A 21239-nucleotide genomic window follows, 5' to 3' on the forward strand; every position below is an offset into this window, starting at 1 on the left:
GGCTGCTTGCTTCTCTTGCCACCTCAAACTTCAAACATAGCCCAGAGATGCGGGGTCCGTGCCGGGTGCCCCCAGCAGCCCTGTCTGAAAATGCAAACGTCTCCAGATAGCTCGCCAGCAGAAGGGTCTAGCCTGGAAAGCTGTTGCTCAGCCTCATCTGCCCGTGGCACTGCTCGCACAGAGACACAGAGAGTAGGGCTGCTTGCTTGTCTTGCCACCTCAAATTTCAAACGTAACGAGGGGGTCCCTCAAGAGTGCCTCCAGCAGCCGTGCTCCGAAAATGCGAACGTCTCCAGATAGCTCGCAGCCAGAAGGGGCTAGCCTGGAAAGCTGTTGCTCAGCCTCATCTGCCCATGCACTGCTCGCGCAGAGGCACAGAGAGTGGGGCTGCTTGCTTGTCTTGCCACCTCAAACTTCAAACGTATCTTAGGGGGTGCCTGCCGGGCTCCTCCAGCACCCCTGCTCCGAAAATGCGAACGTCTCCAGATAGCTGGCAGCCAGAAGGGGCAAGCCTGGAAAGCTTTTGCTCAGCGTTATCTGACCGTGGCACTGCTCGCACAGAGGCACAGAGAGTGGGGCTGCTTGCTTGTCTTGCAACCTCAAACTTCAAACGTATCTTAGGTTGTCTCTGCTGGGCGCCTCCAGCAGCCCTGCTCCGAAAATGGGAACGTCTCCAGATAGCTGGCAGCCAGAAGGGGCTAGCCTGGAAAGCTGTTACTCAGCATTATCTGCCCATGGCCCTGCTCGCACAGAGGCACAGAGAGTGGGGCTGCTTGCTTGTCTTGCCACCTCAAACTTCAAACGTATCTTAGGGGGTCCCTGCCGGGCTTCTTTCGCAGCCGTCCTCCGAAAATGCGAACGTCTCAAAATAGCTGGCAGCCAGAAGGGGCTAGCCTGGAAAGCTGTTGCTCAGCCTCATCTGTCCGTGGCACTGCTCGCACAGAAGCACAAAGAGTGGGGCTGCTTGCTTGTCTTGCCACCCAAAATTCAAACGTATCTTAGGGTGTCTCTGCCGGGCTCCTCCAGCAGCCGTGCTCCGAAAATGCGAACGTCTCCAGATAGCTGGCAGCCAGAAGGGGCTACCCTGGAAAGCTGTTGCTCATCCTCATCTGCCCATGGCACTGCTCGCACAGAGGCAGAGAGACTGGGGCTGCTTGCTTGTCTTGCAACCTCAAACTTCAAACGTATTCCGGGGGTCCCTGCGGGGCTCCTTTCGCAGCTCTACTCCGAAAAAGCGAACGTCTCCAGATAGCTCGCAGCCAGAATGGGCTAGCTTGGAAAGCTGTTGCTCAGCCTGATCTGCCCATGGCACTGCTCGCACAGAGGCACAGAGACTGGGGCTGCTTGCTTGTCTTGCCACCTCAAACTTCAAACGTATTCCGGGGGTCCCTGCGGGGCTCCTTTCGCAGATCTACTCCGAAAAAGCGAACGTCTCCAGATAGCTCGCAGCCAGAAGGGGCTAGCCTGGTAAGCTGTTGCTCAGCCTCATCTGCTCATGGCAGTGCTCGCACAGAGGCACAGGGACTGGGGCTGCTTGCTTGTCTTGCCACCTCAAACTTCAAACGTATCCTAAAAGGTCCCTGTCGCGCTCCTTTCACAGCCGCGCTCCGAAAATGCGAATGTCTCGAAATATCTCACAGTCAGCAGGGGCTAGCCTCGAAAGCTGTTGCTCAGCCTCATCTGCCCATGGCACTGCTCGCACAGAGGCACAGAGACTGGGGCTGCTTACTTGTCTTGCCACCTCAAACTTCAAACATATCTTAGGGGGTCCCTTCATGACGCCTGCAGCAGCCCTGCTCCGAAAATGTAAACATCTCCAGATAGCTCGCAGCTAGAAGGGGCTAGCCTGGAAAGCTGTTGCTCAGCCTCATCTGCCCATTGCAGTGCTCGCACAGAGGCACAGAGACTGGGGCTGCTTGCTTGTCTTGCCACCTCAAACTTCAAATGTATCCCGGGGGTCCCTGTCGCGCTCCTTTCGCAGTCGTGCTCCGAAAATGCGAACGTCTCGAAATATCTCACAGTCAGCAGGGGCTAGCCTCGAAAGCTGTTGCTCAGCCTCATGTGTCCATGGCACTGTTCGCACAGAGGCACAAAGACTGGGGCTGCTTGCTTGTCTTGCCACCTCAAACTTCAAACGTAGCCTAAAGATTCCCAGACGGGCTACTTTCGCAGCCCTACTCCGAAAAAGCGATCGTCTCCAGATAGGTGGCAGCCAGAAGGGGCTACCCTGGAACGCTGTTGCTCAGCCTCATCTGCCCATGGCACTGCTCGCACAGAGGCACAGAGACTGGGGCTGCTTGCTTGTCTTGCCACCTCAAACTTCAAACGTATTCCGGGGGTCCCTGCGGGGCTCCTTTCGCAGCTCTACTCCGAAAAAGCGAACGTCTCCAGATAGCTCGCAGCCAGAAAGGGCTAGCTTGGAAAGCTGTTGCTCAGCCTCATCTGCCCATGGCACTGCTCTCACAGAGGCACTGAGACTGGGGCTGCTTGCTTGTCTTGCAACCTCAAACTTCAAACGTATCTTAGGGGGTCCCTGCCGGGCGCCTCCAGCAACCCTGCTCCCAAAATGCGAACATCTCAAGATAGCTCGCAGCCAGAAGGGGCTAGTCTGGAAAGCTGTTGCTCAGCCTCATCTGCCCATGGCCCTGCTCACACAGAGGCACAGAGACTGGGGCTGCTTGCTTGTCTTGCCACCTCAAACTTCAAACGTATCTTAGGGGATCTCTGCCGGGCGCGTCCAGCAGCCGTGCTCTGAAGATGGGAACGTCTCCAGAATAGCTGGCAGCCAGAAGGGGCTAGCCTGGAAAGCTGTTGCTCAGCCTCATCTGCCCATGGCCCTGCTTGCACAGAGGCACAGAGACTGGGGCTGCTTGCTTGTCTTGCAAACTCAAACTTCAAACGTGTCTTACGGGGTCCCTGTCGGGCTCCTTTCGCAGCCGTGCTCCGAAAATGCGAACGTCTCAAAATAGCTCGCAGCCAGAAGGGGCTAGCCTGGAAAGCTGTTGCTCAGCCTCATCTGTCCGTGGCACTGCTCGCACAGAGGCACAGAGAGTGGGGCTGCTTGCTTGTCTTGCTACCTAAAATTCAAAAGTATCCCGGGGATCCCTGCCGGGCTCCTTTCGCAGCCCTGCTCCGAAAATGCGAACATCTCCAGATAGCTGGCAGCCAGAAGGGGCTAGCATGGAAAGCTGTTTCTCAGCGTAATCTGACCGTGGCACTGCTCGCACAGAGGCACAGAGAGTGGGGCTGCTTGCTTGTCTTGCAACCTCAAACTTCAAACGTATCTTAGGGGGTCCCTGCCGAGCGCCTCCAGCAACCCTGCTACCAAAATGCGAACGTCTCAAGATAGCTCGCAGCCAGAAGGGGCAAGCCTGGAAAGCTGTTGCTCAGCCACATCTGACCGTGTCACTACTCGCAAAGAGGCACAGAGAGTGGGGCTGCTTGCTTGTCTTGCCACCTCAAACTTCAAACGTACTTTTGGCGTTCCGTGCTGGGTACCTCCAGCAGCCCTGCTCCGAAAATGCGAACGTCTGCTGATAGCTCACAGCCAGAAAGGGCAAGCCTGGAAAGCTGTTGCTCAGCCTCATCTGCCCTTGGCCCTGCTCGCACAGAGGCACAGAGACTGGGGCTGCTAGCTTGTCTTTCCACCCAAAATTCAAATGTATCTTCGGGGTACACTCTTGGGCACCTCCAACCGCCCTGCTCCGAAAATGCGAACGTTTCCAGATAGCTCGCAGGCAGAAAGGGGCAGTCTGCTAAGCTGTTGCTCAGCCTCATCTGCCCATGGCACTGCTCACACAGAGGCACAGAGACTGGGGCTGCTTGCTCCTCTTGCCACCTCAAACTTCAAACATAGCCCTTAGATGTGGGTTCCCTGCTGGATGCCCCCAGCAGCCCTGTCTGAAAATGCAAACGTCTCCAGATAGCTCGCAGCCAGAAGGGGCTAGCCTGGAAAGCTTATGCTCAGCATCATCTTCCCCTGGCACTGCTCGCACAGAGGCACAGAGACTGGGGCTGCTTGCTTGTCTTGCCACCCAAAATTCAAATGCATCTTAGGGGTTCGCTCTTGGGCACCTCCAGCCGCCCTGCTCCGAAAATGCGAATGTCTGCAGATAGCTCGCAGCCAGAAGGGGCTAGGCTGGAAAGCTGTTGCTCAGGCTCGTCTCCCCATGGCCCTGCTCGCACAGAGGCACAGAGAGTGTCGATGCTTGCTTGTCTTGCAAACTCAAAATTCAAACGTATCTTAGGGGGTCCCTGCCGGGATCCTTTCGCAGTAGTGCTCTGAAAATGCGAACGTTACAAAATAGCTCGCAGCCAGAAGGGGCTAGGCTGGAAAGCTGTTGCTCATCCTCATCTGCCCATGGCACTGCTCACACAGAGGCAATGAGACTGGGGCTGCTTGCTTCTCTTGCCACCTCAAACTTCAAACATAGCCCAGAGATGTGGGGTCCGTGCCGGGTGCCCCCAGCAGCCCTGTCTGAAAATGCAAACGTCTCCAGATAGCTCGCCAGCAGAAGGGTCTAGCCTGGAAAGCTGTTGCTCAGCCTCATCTGCCCGTGGCACTGCTCGCACAGAGACACAGAGAGTAGGGCTGCTTGCTTGTCTTGCCACCTCAAATTTCAAACGTAACGAGGGGGTCCCTCAAGAGTGCCTCCAGCAGCCGTGCTCCGAAAATGCGAACGTCTCCAGATAGCTCGCTGTCAGAAGGGGCTAGCCTGGAAAGCTGTTGCTCAGCCTCATCTGCCCATGCACTGCTCGCGCAGAGGCACAGAGAGTGGGGCTGCTTGCTTGTCTTGCCACCTCAAACTTCAAACGTATCTTAGGGGGTGCCTGCCGGGCTCCTCCAGCACCCCTGCTCCGAAAATGCGAACGTCTCCAGATAGCTGGCAGCCAGAAGGGGCAAGCCTAGAAAGCTTTTGCTCAGCGTTATCTGACAGTGGCACTGCTCGCACAGAGGCACAGAGAGTGGGGCTGCTTGCTTGTCTTGCCACCTCAAACTTCAAACGTATCTTAGGGGGTCCCTGCCGGGCTTCTTTCGCAGCCGTCCTCCAAAAATGCGAACGTCTCAAAATAGCTGGCAGCCAGAAGGGGCTACCCTGGAAAGCTGTTGCTCATCCTCATCTGCCCATGGCACTGCTCGCACAGAGGCAGAGAGACTGGGGCTGCTTGCTTGTCTTGCAACCTCAAACTTCAAACGTATTCCGGGGGTCCCTGCGGGGCTCCTTTCGCAGCTCTACTCCGAAAAAGCGAACGTCTCCAGATAGCTCGCAGCCAGAATGGGCTAGCTTGGAAAGCTGTTGCTCAGCCTGATCTGCCCATGGCACTGCTCGCACAGAGGCACAGAGACTGGGGCTGCTTGCTTGTCTTGCCACCTCAAACTTCAAACGTATTCCGGGGGTCCCTGCGGGGCTCCTTTCGCAGATCTACTCCGAAAAAGCGAACGTCTCCAGATAGCTCGCAGCCAGAAGGGGCTAGCCTGGTAAGCTGTTGCTCAGCCTCATCTGCTCATGGCAGTGCTCGCACAGAGGCACAGAGACTGGGGCTGCTTGCTTGTCTTGCCACCTCAAACTTCAAACGTATCCTAAAAGGTCCCTGTCGCGCTCCTTTCACAGCCGCGCTCCGAAAATGCGAATGTCTCGAAATATCTCACAGTCAGCAGGGGCTAGCCTCGAAAGCTGTTGCTCAGCCTCATCTGCCCATGGCACTGCTCGCACAGAGGCACAGAGACTGGGGCTGCTTACTTGTCTTGCCACCTCAAACTTCAAATGTATCCCGGGGGTCCCTGTCGCGCTCCTTTCGCAGTCGTGCTCCGAAAATGCGAACGTCTCGAAATATCTCACAGTCAGCAGGGGCTAGCCTCGAAAGCTGTTGCTCAGCCTCATGTGTCCATGGCACTGTTCGCACAGAGGCACAAAGACTGGGGCTGCTTGCTTGTCTTGCCACCTCAAACTTCAAACGTAGCCTAAAGATTCCCAGACGGGCTACTTTCGCAGCCCTACTCCGAAAAAGCGATCGTCTCCAGATAGGTGGCAGCCAGAAGGGGCTACCCTGGAACGCTGTTGCTCAGCCTCATCTGCCCATGGCACTGCTCGCACAGAGGCACAGAGACTGGGGCTGCTTGCTTGTCTTGCCACCTCAAACTTCAAACGTATTCCGGGGGTCCCTGCGGGGCTCCTTTCGCAGCTCTACTCCGAAAAAGCGAACGTCTCCAGATAGCTTGCAGCCAGAAAGGGCTAGCTTGGAAAGCTGTTGCTCAGCCTCATCTGCCCATGGCACTGCTCTCACAGAGGCACTGAGACTGGGGCTGCTTGCTTGTCTTGCAACCTCAAACTTCAAACGTATCTTAGGGGGTCCCTGCCGGGCGCCTCCAGCAACCCTGCTCCCAAAATGCGAACATCTCAAGATAGCTCGCAGCCAGAAGGGGCTAGTCTGGAAAGCTGTTGCTCAGCCTCATCTGCCCATGGCCCTGCTCACACAGAGGCACAGAGACTGGGGCTGCTTGCTTGTCTTGCCACCTCAAACTTCAAACGTATCTTAGGGGATCTCTGCCGGGCGCGTCCAGCAGCCGTGCTCTGAAGATGGGAACGTCTCCAGAATAGCTGGCAGCCAGAAGGGGCTAGCCTGGAAAGCTGTTGCTCAGCCTCATCTGCCCATGGCCCTGCTTGCACAGAGGCACAGAGACTGGGGCTGCTTGCTTGTCTTGCAAACTCAAACTTCAAACGTGTCTTACGGGGTCCTTGTCGGGCTCCTTTCGCAGCCGTGCTCCGAAAATGCGAACGTCTCAAAATAGCTCGCAGCCAGAAGGGGCTAGCCTGGAAAGCTGTTGCTCAGCCTCATCTGTCCGTGGCACTGCTCGCACAGAGGCACAGAGAGTGGGGCTGCTTGCTTGTCTTGCTACCTAAAATTCAAAAGTATCCCGGGGATCCCTGCCGGGCTCCTTTCGCAGCCCTGCTCCGAAAATGCGAACATCTCCAGATAGCTGGCAGCCAGAAGGGGCTAGCATGGAAAGCTGTTTCTCAGCGTAATCTGACCGTGGCACTGCTCGCACAGAGGCACAGAGAGTGGGGCTGCTTGCTTGTCTTGCAACCTCAAACTTCAAACGTATCTTAGGGGGTCCCTGCCGAGCGCCTCCAGCAACCCTGCTACCAAAATGCGAACGTCTCAAGATAGCTCGCAGCCAGAAGGGGCAAGCCTGGAAAGCTGTTGCTCAGCCACATCTGACCGTGTCACTACTCGCAAAGAGGCACAGAGAGTGGGGCTGCTTGCTTGTCTTGCCACCTCAAACTTCAAACGTACTTTTGGCGTTCCGTGCTGGGTACCTCCGGCAGCCCTGCTCCGAAAATGCGAACGTCTGCTGATAGCTCACAGCCAGAAAGGGCAAGCCTGGAAAGCTGTTGCTCAGCCTCATCTGCCCTTGGCCCTGCTCGCACAGAGGCACAGATACTGGGGCTGCCCTCTCCTCTTGCCACCTCAAACTTCAAACATAGCCCTTAGATGTGGGTTCCCTGCTGGATGCCCCCAGCAGCCCTGTCTGAAAATGCAAACGTCTCCAGATAGCTCGCAGCCAGAAGGGGCTAGCCTGGAAAGCTTATGCTCAGCATCATCTTCCCCTGGCACTGCTCGCACAGAGGCACAGAGACTGGGGCTGCTTGCTTGTCTTGCCACCCAAAATTCAAATGTATCTTAGGGGTTCGCTCTTGGGCACCTCCAGCCGCCCTGCTCCGAAAATGCGAATGTCTGCAGATAGCTCGCAGCCAGAAGGGGCTAGGCTGGAAAGCTGTTGCTCAGGCTCGTCTCCCCATGGCCCTGCTCGCACAGAGGCACAGAGAGTGTCGATGCTTGCTTGTCTTGCAAACTCAAAATTCAAACGTATCTTAGGGGGTCCCTTCCGGGATCCTTTCGCAGTAGTGCTCTGAAAATGCGAACGTTACAAAATAGCTCGCAGCCAGAAGGGGCTAGGCTGGAAAGCTGTTGCTCAGCCTCATCTGCCCATGGCACTGCTCACACAGAGGCACAGAGACTGGGGCTGCTTGCTTCTCTTGCCACCTCAAACTTCAAACATAGCCCAGAGATGTGGGGTCCGTGCCGGGTGCCCCCAGCAGCCCTGTCTGAAAATGCAAACGTCTCCAGATAGCTCGCCAGCAGAAGGGTCTAGCCTGGAAAGCTGTTGCTCAGCCTCATCTGCCCGTGGCACTGCTCGCACAGAGACACAGAGAGTAGGGCTGCTTGCTTGTCTTGCCACCTCAAATTTCAAACGTAACGAGGGGGTCCCTCAAGAGTGCCTCCAGCAGCCGTGCTCCGAAAATGCGAACGTCTCCAGATAGCTCGCTGTCAGAAGGGGCTAGCCTGGAAAGCTGTTGCTCAGCCTCATCTGCCCATGCACTGCTCGCGCAGAGGCACAGAGAGTGGGGCTGCTTGCTTGTCTTGCCACCTCAAACTTCAAACGTATCTTAGGGGGTGCCTGCCGGGCTCCTCCAGCACCCCTGCTCCGAAAATGCGAACGTCTCCAGATAGCTGGCAGCCAGAAGGGGCAAGCCTGGAAAGCTTTTGCTCAGCGTTATCTGACCGTGGCACTGCTCGCACAGAGGCACAGAGAGTGGGGCTGCTTGCTTGTCTTGCAACCTCAAACTTCAAACGTATCTTAGGTTGTCTCTGCTGGGCGCCTCCAGCAGCCCTGCTCCGAAAATGGGAACGTCTCCAGATAGCTGGCAGCCAGAAGGGGCTAGCCTGGAAAGCTGTTACTCAGCATTATCTGCCCATGGCCCTGCTCGCACAGAGGCACAGAGAGTGGGGCTGCTTGCTTGTCTTGCCACCTCAAACTTCAAACGTATCTTAGGGGGTCCCTGCCGGGCTTCTTTCGCAGCCGTCCTCCGAAAATGCGAACGTCTCAAAATAGCTGGCAGCCAGAAGGGGCTAGCCTGGAAAGCTGTTGCTCAGCCTCATCTGTCCGTGGCACTGCTCGCACAGAAGCACAAAGAGTGGGGCTGCTTGCTTGTCTTGCCACCCAAAATTCAAACGTATCTTAGGGTGTCTCTGCCGGGCTCCTCCAGCAGCCGTGCTCCGAAAATGCGAACGTCTCAAAATAGCTCGCAGCCAGAAGGGGCTAGGCTGGAAAGCTGTTGCTCAGCCTCATCTGCCCATGGCACTGTTTGCACAGAGGCACAGAGTCTGAGGATGCTTGCTTGTCTTGCCACCTCAAACTTCAAACGTAGCCACTGGGTAATGATGTCCTGCAAAGCTCCTTTTGCCGCCCTGTCTGAAAATGCGAACGTCTCAAGATAGCTCGCCAGCAGAAGGGGCTAGCCTGGAAAGCTGTTGCTCAACGTCATCTGCCCATGGCACTGCTCGCACAGAGGCAGAGAGACTGGGGCTGCTTGCTTGTCTTGCCACCTCAAAATTCAAACGTATCTTAAGGGGGTCCCTGCCAGGCTCGTTTCGCAGCCCTACTCTGAAAATGCGAACGTCTGCATATAGCTCGCAGCCAGAAGGGGCTAGCCTGGAAAGCTGCTGCTCAGCCTCATCTGTCCGTGGCACTGCTCGCACAGAGGCACAGAGAGTGGGGCTGCTTGCTTGTCTTGCTACCTAAAATTCAAAAGTATCCCGGGGATCCCTGCCGGACTCCTTTCGCAGCCCTGCTCCGAAAATGCGAACGTCTCCAGATAGCTCACTGTCAGAAGGGGCTAGCCTGGAAAGCTGTTGCTCAGCATTATCTGCCCATGCACTGCTCGCGCAGAGGCACAGAGAGTGGGGCTGCTTGCTTGTCTTGCCACCTCAAACTTCAAACGTATCTTAGGGGGTGCCTGCCGGACTCCTCCAGCAGCCCTGCTCCGAAAATGCGAACGTCTCCAGATAGCTGGCAGCCAGAAGGGGCTAGCCTGGAAAGCTTTTGCTCAGCGTTATCTGACCGTGGCACTGCTCGCACAGAGGCACAGAGAGTGGGGCTGCTTGCTTGTCTTGCCACGCAAAATTCAAACGTATCTTAGGGTGTCTCTGCCGGGCTCCTCCAGCAGCCCTGCTCTGAAAATGCGAACGTCTCCAGATAGCTGGCAGCCAGAAGGGGCAAGCCTGGAAAGCTGTTGCTCAGCATTATCTGACCGTGGCACTGCTCGCACAGAGGCACTGAGACTGGGGCTGCTTGCTTGTCTTGCAACCTCAAACTTCAAACGTATCTTAGGTTGTCTCTGCTGGGCGCCTCCAGCAGCCCTGCTCCGAAAATGGGAACGTCTCCAGATAGCTGGCAGCCAGAAGGGGCTAGCCTGGAAAGCTTTTGCTCAGCATTATCTGCCCATGGCCCTGCTCGCACAGAGGCACAGAGAGTGGGGCTGCTTGCTTGTCTTGCCACCTCAAACTTCAAACGTATCTTAGGGGGTCCCTGCCGGGCTTCTTTCGCAGCCGTCCTCCGAAAATGCGAACGTCTCAAAATAGCTGGCAGCCAGAAGGGGCTAGCCTGGAAAGCTGTTGCTCAGCCTCATCTGTCCGTGGCACTGCTCGCACAGAAGCACAAAGAGTGGGGCTGCTTGCTTGTCTTGCCACCCAAAATTCAAACGTATCTTAGGGTGTCTCTGCCGGGCTCCTCCAGCAGCCGTGCTCCGAAAATGCGAACGTCTCCAGATAGCTGGCAGCCAGAAGGGGCTACCCTGGAAAGCTGTTGCTCAGCCTCATCTGCCCATGGCACTGCTCGCACAGAGGCACAGAGACTGGGGCTGCTTGCTTGTCTTGCAACCTCAAACTTCAAACGTATTCCGGGGGTCCCTGCGGGGCTCCTTTCGCAGCTCTACTCCGAAAATGCGAACGTCTCAAAATAGCTCGCAGCCAGAAGGGGCTAGCCTGGAAAGCTGTTGCTCAGCCTCATCTGTCCGTGGCACTGCTCGCACAGAGGCACAGAGAGTGGGGCTGCTTGCTTGTCTTGCTACCTAAAATTCAAAAGTATCCCGGGGATCCCTGCCGGGCTCCTTTCGCAGCCCTGCTCCGAAAATGCGAACATCTCCAGATAGCTGGCAGCCAGAAGGGGCTAGCATGGAAAGCTGTTGCTCAGCGTAATCTGACCGTGGCACTGCTCGCACAGAGGCACAGAGAGTGGGGCTGCTTGCTTGTCTTGCCACCTCAAACTTCAAACGTATTCCGGGGGTCCCTGCGGGGCTCCTTTCGCAGCTCTACTCCGAAAATGCGAACGTCTCAAAATAGCTCGCAGCCAGAAGGGGCTAGCCTGGAAAGCTGTTGCTCAGCGTAATCTGTCCGTGGCACTGCTCGCACAGAGGCACAGAGAGTGGGGCTGCTTGCTTGTCTTGCTACCTAAAATTCAAAAGTATCCCGGGGATCCCTGCCGGGCTCCTTTCGCAGCCCTGCTCCGAAAATGCGAACATCTCCAGATAGCTGGCAGCCAGAAGGGGCTAGCATGGAAAGCTGTTGCTCAGCGTAATCTGACCGTGGCACTGCTCGCACAGAGGCACAGAGAGTGGGGCTGCTTGCTTGTCTTGCAACCTCAAACTTCAAACGTATCTTAGGGGGTCCCTGCCGAGCGCCTCCAGCAACCCTGCTACCAAAATGCGAACGTCTCAAGATAGCTCGCAGCCAGAAGGGGCAAGCCTGGAAAGCTGTTGCTCAGCCACATCTGACCGTGTCACTACTCGCAAAGAGGCACAGAGAGTGCGGCTGCTTGCTTGTCTTGCCACCTCAAACTTCAAACGTACTTTTGTCGTTCCGTGCTGGGTACCTCCGGCAGCCCTGCTCCGAAAATGCGAACGTCTGCTGATAGCTCACAGCCAGAAAGGGCAAGCCTGGAAAGCTGTTGCTCAGCCTCATCTGCCCTTGGCCCTGATCGCACAGAGGCACAGAGACTGGGGCTGCTAGCTTGTCTTTCCACCCAAAATTCAAATGTATCTTAGGGGTACACTCTTGGGCACCTCCAACCGCCCTGCTCCGAAAATGCGAACGTTTCCAGATAGCTCGCAGGCAGAAAGGGGCAGTCTGCTAAACTGTTGCTCAGCCTCATCTGCCCATGGCACTGCTCACAGAGAGGCACAGAGACTGGGGCTGCTTGCTCCTCTTGCCACCTCAAACTTCAAACATAGCCCTTAGATGTGGGTTCCCTGCTGGATGCCCCCAGCAGCCCTGTCTGAAAATGCAAACGTCTCCAGATAGCTCGCAGCCAGAAGGGGCTAGCCTGGAAAGCTTATGCTCAGCATCATCTTCCCCTGGCACTGCTCGCACAGAGGCACAGAGACTGGGGCTGCTTGCTTGTCTTGCCACCCAAAATTCAAATGCATCTTAGGGGTTCGCTCTTGGGCACCTCCAGCCGCCCTGCTCCGAAAATGCGAATGTCTGCAGATAGCTCGCAGCCAGAAGGGGCTAGGCTGGAAAGCTGTTGCTCAGGCTCGTCTCCCCATGGCCCTGCTCGCACAGAGGCACAGAGAGTGTCGATGCTTGCTAGTCTTGCAAACTCAAAATTCAAACGTATCTTAGGGGGTCCCTGCCGGGATCCTTTCGCAGTAGTGCTCTGAAAATGCGAACGTTACAAAATAGCTCGCAGCCAGAAGGGGCTAGGCTGGAAAGCTGTTGCTCAGCCTCATCTGCCCATGGCACTGCTCACACAGAGGCACTGAGACTGGGGCTGCTTGCTTCTCTTGCCACCTCAAACTTCAAACATAGCCCAGAGATGTGGGGTCCGTGCCGGGTGCCCCCAGCAGCCCTGTCTGAAAATGCAAACGTCTCCAGATAGCTCGCCAGCAGAAGGGTCTAGCCTGGAAAGCTGTTGCTCAGCCTCATCTGCCCGTGGCACTGCTCGCACAGAGACACAGAGAGTAGGGCTGCTTGCTTGTCTTGCCACCTCAAATTTCAAACGTAACGAGGGGGTCCCTCAAGAGTGCCTCCAGCAGCCGTGCTCCGAAAATGCGAACGTCTCCAGATAGCTCGCTGTCAGAAGGGGCTAGCCTGGAAAGCTGTTGCTCAGCCTCATCTGCCCATGCACTGCTCGCGCAGAGGCACAGAGAGTGGGGCTGCTTGCTTGTCTTGCCACCTCAAACTTCAAACGTATCTTAGGGGGTGCCTGCCGGGCTCCTCCAGCACCCCTGCTCCGAAAATGAGAACGTCTCCAGATAGCTGGCAGCCAGAAGGGGCAAGCCTGGAAAGCTTTTGCTCAGCGTTATCTGACCGTGGCACTGCTCGCACAGAGGCACAGAGAGTGGGGCTGCTTGCTTGTCTTGCAACCTCAAACTTCAAACGTATCTTAGGTTGTCTCTGCTGGGCGCCTCCAGCAGCCCTGCTCCGAAAATGGGAACGTCTCCAGATAGCTGGCAGCCAGAAGGGGCTAGCCTGGAAAGCTGTTACTCAGCATTATCTGCCCATGGCCCTGCTCGCACAGAGGCACAGAGAGTGGGGCTGCTTGCTTGTCTTGCCACCTCAAACTTCAAACGTATCTTAGGGGGTCCCTGCCGGGCTTCTTTCGCAGCCGTCCTCCGAAAATGCGAACGTCTCAAAATAGCTGGCAGCCAGAAGGGGCTAGCCTGGAAAGCTGTTGCTCAGCCTCATCTGTCCGTGGCACTGCTCGCACAGAAGCACAAAGAGTGGGGGGCTGCTTGCTTGTCTTGCCACCCAAAATTCAAACGTATCTTAGGGTGTCTCTGCCGGGCTCCTCCAGCAGCCGTGCTCCGAAAATGCGAACGTCTCAAAATAGCTCGCAGCCAGAAGGGGCTAGGCTGGAAAGCTGTTGCTCAGCCTCATCTGCCCATGGCACTGTTTGCACAGAGGCACAGAGAGTGAGGATGCTTGCTTGTCTTGCCACCTCAAACTTCAAACGTAGCCACTGGGTAATGATGTCCTGCAAAGCTCCTTTTGCCGCCCTGTCTGAAAATGCGAACGTCTCAAGATAGCTCGCCAGCAGAAGGGGCTAGCCTGGAAAGCTGTTGCTCAACCTCATCTGCCCATGGCACTGCTCGCACAGAGGCAGAGAGACTGGGGCTGCTTGCTTGTCTTGCCACCTCAAAATTCAAACGTATCTTAAGGGGGTCCCTGCCAGGCTCGTTTCGCAGCCCTACTCTGAAAATGCGAACGTCTGCATATAGCTCGCAGCCAGAAGGGGCTAGCCTGGAAAGCTGCTGCTCAGCCTCATCTGTCCGTGGCACTGCTCGCACAGAGGCACAGAGAGTGGGGCTGCTTGCTTGTCTTGCTACCTAAAATTCAAAAGTATCCCGGGGATCCCTGCCGGACTCCTTTCGCAGCCCTGCTCCGAAAATGCGAACGTCTCCAGATAGCTCACTATCAGAAGGGGCTAGCCTGGAAAGCTGTTGCTCAGCCTCATCTGCCCATGCACTGCTCGCGCAGAGGCACAGAGAGTGGGGCTGCTTGCTTGTCTTGCCACCTCAAACTTCAAACGTATCTTAGGGGGTGCCTGCCGGACTCCTCCAGCAGCCCTGCTCCGAAAATGCGAACGTCTCCAGATAGCTGGCAGCCAGAAGGGGCTAGCCTGGAAAGCTTTTGCTCAGCGTTATCTGACCGTGGCACTGCTCGCACAGAGGCACAGAGAGTGGGGCTGCTTGCTTGTCTTGCCACGCAAAATTCAAACGTATCTTAGGGTGTCTCTGCCGGGCTCCTCCAGCAGCCCTGCTCTGAAAATGCGAACGTCTCCAGATAGCTGGCAGCCAGAAGGGGCAAGCCTGGAAAGCTGTTGCTCAGCATGATCTGACCGTGGCACTGCTCGCACAGAGGCACTGAGACTGGGGCTGCTTGCTTGTCTTGCAACCTCAAACTTCAAACGTATCTTAGGTTGTCTCTGCTGGGCGCCTCCAGCAGCCCTGCTCCGAAAATGGGAACGTCTCCAGATAGCTGGCAGCCAGAAGGGGCTAGCCTGGAAAGCTGTTACTCAGCATTATATGCCCATGGACCTGCTCGCACAGAGGCACAGAGAGTGGGGCTGCTTGCTTGTCTTGCCACCTCAATCTTCAAACGTATCTTAGGGGGTCCCTGCCGGGCTTCTTTCGCAGCCGTCCTCCGAAAATGCGAACGTCTCAAAATAGCTCGCAGCCAGAAGGGGCTAGCCTGGAAAGCTGTTGCTCAGCCTCATCTGTCCGTGGCACTGCTCGCACAGAAGCACAGAGAGTGGGGCTGCTTGCTTGTCTTGCCACCCAAAATTCAAACGTATCTTAGGGTGTCTCTGCCGGGCTCCTCCAGCAGCCGTGCTCCGAAAATGCGAACGTCTCAAAATAGCTCGCAGACAGAAGGGGCTAGGCTGGAAAGCTGTTGCTCAGCCTCATCTGCCCATGGCACTGTTTGCACAGAGGCCCAGAGAGTGAAGATGCTTGCTTGTCTTGCCACCTCAAACTTGAAACGCAGCCACTGGGTAATGATGTCCTGCAAAGCTCCTTTTGCCGCCCTGTCTGAAAATGCGAACGTCTCAAGATAGCTCGCCAGCAGAAGGGGCTAGCCTGGAAAGCTGTTGCTCAACCTCATCTGCCCATGGCACTGCTCGCACAGAGGCAGAGAGACTGGGGCTGCTTGCTTGTCTTGCCACCTCAAAATTCAAACGTATATTAAGGGGGTCCCTGCCAGGCTCGTTTCGCAGCCCTACTCTGAAAATGGGAACGTCTGCATATAGCTCGCAGCCAGAAGGGGCTAGCCTGGAAAGCTGCTGCTCAGCCTCATCTGTCCGTGGCACTGCTCGCACAGAGGCACAGAGAGTGGGGCTGCTTGCTTGTCTTGCTACCTAAAATTCAAAAGTATCCCGGGGATCCCTGCCGGACTCCTTTCGCAGCCCTGCTCCGAAAATGCGAACGTCTCCAGATAGCTCACTGTCAGAAGGGGCTAGCCTGGAAAGCTTTTGCTCAGCGTTATCTGACCGTGGCACTGCTCGCGCAGAGGCACAGAGAGTGGGGCTGCTTGCTTGTCTTGCCACGCAAAATTCAAACGTATCTTAGGGTGTCTCTGCCGGGCTCCTCCAGCAGCCCTGCTCTGAAAATGCGAACGTCTCCAGATAGCTGGCACCCAGAAGGGGCAAGCCTGGAAAGCTGTTGCTCAGCATTATCTGACCGTGGCACTGCTCTCACAGAGGCACTGAGACTGGGGCTGCTTGCTTGTCTTGCCACCTCAAACTTCAAACGTATCTCAGGGGATCTCTGCCGGGCGCGTCCAGCAGCCGTGCTCTGAAGATGGGAACGTCTCCAGAATAGCTGGCAGCCAGAAGGGCCTAGCCTGGAAAGCTGTTGCTCAGCCTTATCTGCCCATGGCCCTGCTTGCACAGAGGCACAGAGACTGGGGCTGCTTGCTTGTCTTGCAAACTCAGACTTCAAACGTCTCTTACGGGGTCCCTGTCGGGCTCCTTTCGCAGCCGTGCTCCGAAAATGCGAACGTCTCAAAATAGATCGCAGCCAGAAGGGGCTAGGCTGGAAAGCTGTTGCTCAGCCTCATCTGCCCATGGCACTGTTTGCACAGAGGCACAGAGAGTGGGGCTGCTTGCTTCTCTTGCCACCTCAAACTTCAAATGTATCTTAAGGGGGTCCCTGCCAGGCTTCTTTCGCAGCCCTGCTCTGAAAATGCGAACGTCTGCATATAGCTCGCAGCCAGAAGGGGCTAGCCTGGAAAGCTGTTGCTCAGCCTCATCTGTCCGTGCAACTGCTCGCACAGAAGCACAGAGAGTGGGGCTGCTTGCTTGTCTTGCTACCTAAAATTCAAAAGTATCCCGGGGATCCCTGCCGGGCTCCTTTCGCAACCCTGCTCAGAAAATGCGAACATCTCCAGATAGCTGGCAGCCAGAAGGGGCTAGCATGGAAAGCTGTTGCTCAGCGTAATCTGACCGTGGCACTGCTCGCACAGAGGCACAGAGAGTGGGGCTGCTTGCTTGTCTTGCCACCTCAAACTTCAAACGTACTTTTGGCGTTCCGTGCTGGGTACCTCCGGCAGCCCTGCTCCGAAAATGCGAACGTCTGCTGATAGCTCACAGCCAGAAAGGGCAAGCCTGGAAAGCTGTTGCTCAGCCTCATCTGCCCTTGGCCCTGCTCGCACAGAGGCACAGAGACTGGGGCTGCTAGCTTGTCTTTCCACCCAAAATTCAAATGTATCTTAGGGGTACACTCTTGGGCACCTCCAACCGCCCTGCTCCGAAAATGCGAACGTCTCCAGATAGCTCACTGTCAGAAGGGGCTAGCCTGGAAAGCTTTTGCTCAGCGTTATCTGACCGTGGCACTGCTCGCGCAGAGGCACAGAGAGTGGGGCTGCTTGCTTGTCTTGCCACGCAAAATTCAAACGTATCTTAGGGTGTCTCTGCCGGGCTCCTCCAGCAGCCCTGCTCTGAAAATGCGAACGTCTCCAGATAGCTGGCACCCAGAAGGGGCAAGCCTGGAAAGCTGTTGCTCAGCATTATCTGACCGTGGCACTGCTCTCACAGAGGCACTGAGACTGGGGCTGCTTGCTTCTCTTGCCACCTCAAACTTCAAACATAGCCCAGAGATGTGGGGTCCGTGCCGGTTGCCCCCAACAGCCCTGTCTGAAAATGCAAACGTCTCCAGATAGCTCGCCAGCAGAAGGGTCTAGCCTGGAAAGCTGTTGCTCAGCCTCATCTGCCCGTGGCACTGCTCGCACAGAGACACAGAGAGTAGGGCTGCTTGCTTGTCTTGCCACCTCAAATTTCAAACGTAACGAGGGGGTCCCTCAAGAGTGCCTCCAGCAGCCGTGCTCCGAAAATGCGAATGTCTCCAGATAGCTCGCAGCCAGAAGGGGCTAGCCTGGAAAGCTTATGCTCAGCATCATCTGCCCCTGGCACTGCTCGCACAGAGGCACAGAGACTGGGGCTGCTTGCTTGTCTTGCCACCTCAAACTTCAAACGTATATTAGGGGATCTCTGCCGGGCGCGTCCAGCAACCCTCCTCTGAAGATGGGAACGTCTCCAGATAGCTCACAGCCAGAAGGGTCTAGCATGGAAAGCTGTTGCTCAGCCTCATCTGCCCATGGCCCTGCTCGCACAGAGGCACAGAGACTGGGGCTGCTTGCTTGTGTTGCCACCTCAAACTTCAAACGTACATTTGGAGGTCTGTGCCGGGCGCATCCGGCAGACCTGCTCCGAAAATGCGAACGTCTGCTGATAGCTCACAGCCAGAAAGGGCCACTCTGCAAAGCTGTTGCTCAGCCTCATCTGCCCATGGCCCTGCTCGCACAGAGGCACAGAGAGTGGGGCTGCTTGCTTGTCTTGCCACCCAAAATTCAAATGTATCTTAGGGGTTCGCTGTTGGGCACCTCCAGCCGCTCTGCTCCAAAAATGCGAACGTCTGCAGATAGCTCGCAGGCAGAAAGGGGCAGTCTGCTAAGCTGTTGCTCAGCCTCATCTGCCCGTGGCCCTGCTCGCACAGAGGCACAGAGAATGGGGCTGCTTGCTCCTCTTGCCACCTCAAACTTCAAACATAGCCCTTAGATGTGGGGTCCCTGCTGGATGCCCCCAGCAGCCCTGTCTGAAAATGCAAACGTCTCCAGATAGCTCGCAGCCAGAAGGGGCTAGGCTGGAAAGCTGTTGCTCAGGCTCGTCTCCCCATGGCCCTGCTCGCACAGAGGCACAGAGAGTGTCGATGCTTGCTTGTCTTGCAAACTCAAAATTCAAACGTATCTTAGGGGGTCCCTGCCGGGATCCTTTCGCAGTAGTGCTCTGAAAATGCGAAAGTTACAAAATAGCTCGCAGCCAGAAGGGGCTAGGCTGGAAAGCTGTTGCTCAGCCTCATCTGCCCATGGCACTGCTCACACAGAGGCACAGAGAGTGGGGCTGCTTGCTTCTCTTGCCACCTCAAACTTCAAACATAGCCCAGAGATGTGGGGTCCGTGCCGGGTACCCCCAGCAGCCCTGTCTGAAAATGCAAACGTCTCCAGATAGCTCGCCAGCAGAAGGGTCTAGCCTGGAAAGCTGTTGCTCAGCCTCATCTGCCCGTGGCACTGCTCGCACAGAGACACAGAGAGTAGGGCTGCTTGCTTGTCTTGCCACCTCAAATTTCAAACGTAACGAGGGGGTCCCTCAAGAGTGCCTCCAGCAGCCGTGCTCAGAAAATGGGAACGTCTCCAGATAGCTGGCAGCCAGAAGGGGCTAGCCTGGAAAGCTGTTACTCAGCATTATCTGCCCATGGCCCTGCACGCACAGAGGCACAGAGAGTGGGGCTGCTTGCTTGTCTTGCCACCTCAAACTTCAAACGTATCTTAGGGAGTCCCTGCCGGGCTTCTTTCGCAGCCGTCCTCCGAAAATGCGAACGTCTCAAAATAGCTGGCAGCCAGAAGGGGCTAGCCTGGAAAGCTGTTGCTCAGCCTCATCTGTCCGTGGCACTGCTCGCACAGAAGCACAGAGACTGGGGCTGCTTGCTTGTCTTGCCACCCAAAATTCAAACGTATCTTAGGGTGTCTCTGCCGGGCTCCTCCAGCAGCCGTGCTCCGAAAATGCGAACGTCTCAAAATAGCTCGCAGACAGAAGGGGCTAGGCTGGAAAGCTGTTGCTCAGCCTCATCTGCCCATCACACTGTTTGCACAGAGGCACAGAGAGTGGGGCTGCTTGCTTGTCTTGCCACCTCAAACTTCAAACGTATCTTAGGGGGTGCCTGCCGGGCTCCTCCAGCACCCCTGCTCGGAAAATGCGAACGTCTCCAGATAGCTCGCAGCCAGAAGGGCCTAGCTTGGAAAGCTGTTGCTCAGCCTGATCTGCCCATGGCACTGCTCGCACAGAGGCACAGAGACTGGGGCTGCTTGCTTGTCTTGCCACCTCAAACTTCAAACGTATTCCGTGGGTCCCTGCGGGGCTCCTTTCGCAGCTCTACTCCGAAAAAGCGAACATCTCCAGATAGCTGGCAGCCAGAAGGGGCTAGCCTGGAAAGCTGTTGCTCAGCCTCATCTGCCCGTTGCAGTGCTCGCACAGAGGCACAGAGACTGGGGCTGCTTGCTTGTCTTGCCACCTCAAACTTCAAAAGTATCATAAAGGGTCCCTGATGGGCTCCTTTCACAGCCGTGCTCCGAAAATGCGAACGTCTCCAAATATCTCGTAGCCAGGAGGGGCTAGCCTGGAAAGCTGTTGCTCAGCCTCATGTGTCCATGGCACTGTTCGCACAGAGGCACAAAGACTGGGGCTGCTTGCTTGTCTTGCCACCTCAAACTTCAAATGTGGCCTATAGGGTCCATGAGGGTCTCATTTCGCTTCCCTGTTCTGGAAATGGGAACGATTCCAGATATCTCACAGTCAGAAGGGGCTAGCCTGGAAAGCTGTTGCTCAGCCTCATCTGCCCATGGCACTGCTCGCACAGAGGCAGAGACTGGGGCTGCTTGCTTGTCTTGCCACCTCAAACTTCAAACGTATCATAAAGGGTCCCTGATGGGCTCCTTTCACAGCCGTGCTCCGAAAATGCGAACGTCTCCAAATATCTCACACTCAGCAGGTGCTAGCCTCGAAAGCTGTTGCTCATCCTCATCTGCCCGTGGCACTGCTCGCAAAGAGGCACAGAGACTGGGGCTGCTGGCTTGTCTTGCCACCTCAAACTTCAAACGTAGCCTAAAGATTCCCAGACGGGCTCCTTTCGCAGCCCTACTCCGAAAAAGCGATCGTCTCCAGATAGGTGGCAGCCAGAAGTGGCTACCCTGGAAAGCTGTTGCTCATCCTCATCTGCCCATGGCACTGCTCGCACAGAGGCACAGAGACTGGGGCTGCTTGCTTGTCTTGCAACCTCAAACTTCAAACGTATTCCGGGGGTCCCTGCGGGGCTCCTTTCGCAGCTCTACTCCGAAAAAGCGAACGTCTCCAGATAGCTCGCAGCCAGAATGGGCTAGCTTGGAAAGCTGTTGCTCAGCCTGATCTGCCCATGGCACTGCTCGCACAGAGGCACAGAGACTGGGGCTGCTTGCTTGTCTTGCCACCTCAAACTTCAAACGTATTCCGGGGGTCCCTGCGGGGCTCCTTTCGCAGATCTACTCCGAAAAAGCGAACGTCTCCAGATAGCTCGCAGCCAGAAGGGGCTAGCCTGGTAAGCTGTTGCTCAGCCTCATCTGCTCATGGCAGTGCTCGCACAGAGGCACAGAGACTGGGGCTGCTTGCTTGTCTTGCCACCTCAAACTTCAAACGTATCCTAAAAGGTCCCTGTCGCGCTCCTTTCACAGCCGCGCTCCGAAAATGCGAATGTCTCGAAATATCTCACAGTCAGCAGGGGCTAGCCTCGAAAGCTGTTGCTCAGCCTCATCTGCCCATGGCACTGCTCGCACAGAGGCACAGAGACTGGGGCTGCTTGCTTGTCTTGCCACCT

This window comes from Opisthocomus hoazin, chromosome 3 (genome assembly GCF_030867145.1).
Source record: "Opisthocomus hoazin isolate bOpiHoa1 chromosome 3, bOpiHoa1.hap1, whole genome shotgun sequence".
Classification (NCBI taxonomy): domain Eukaryota; kingdom Metazoa; phylum Chordata; class Aves; order Opisthocomiformes; family Opisthocomidae; genus Opisthocomus; species Opisthocomus hoazin.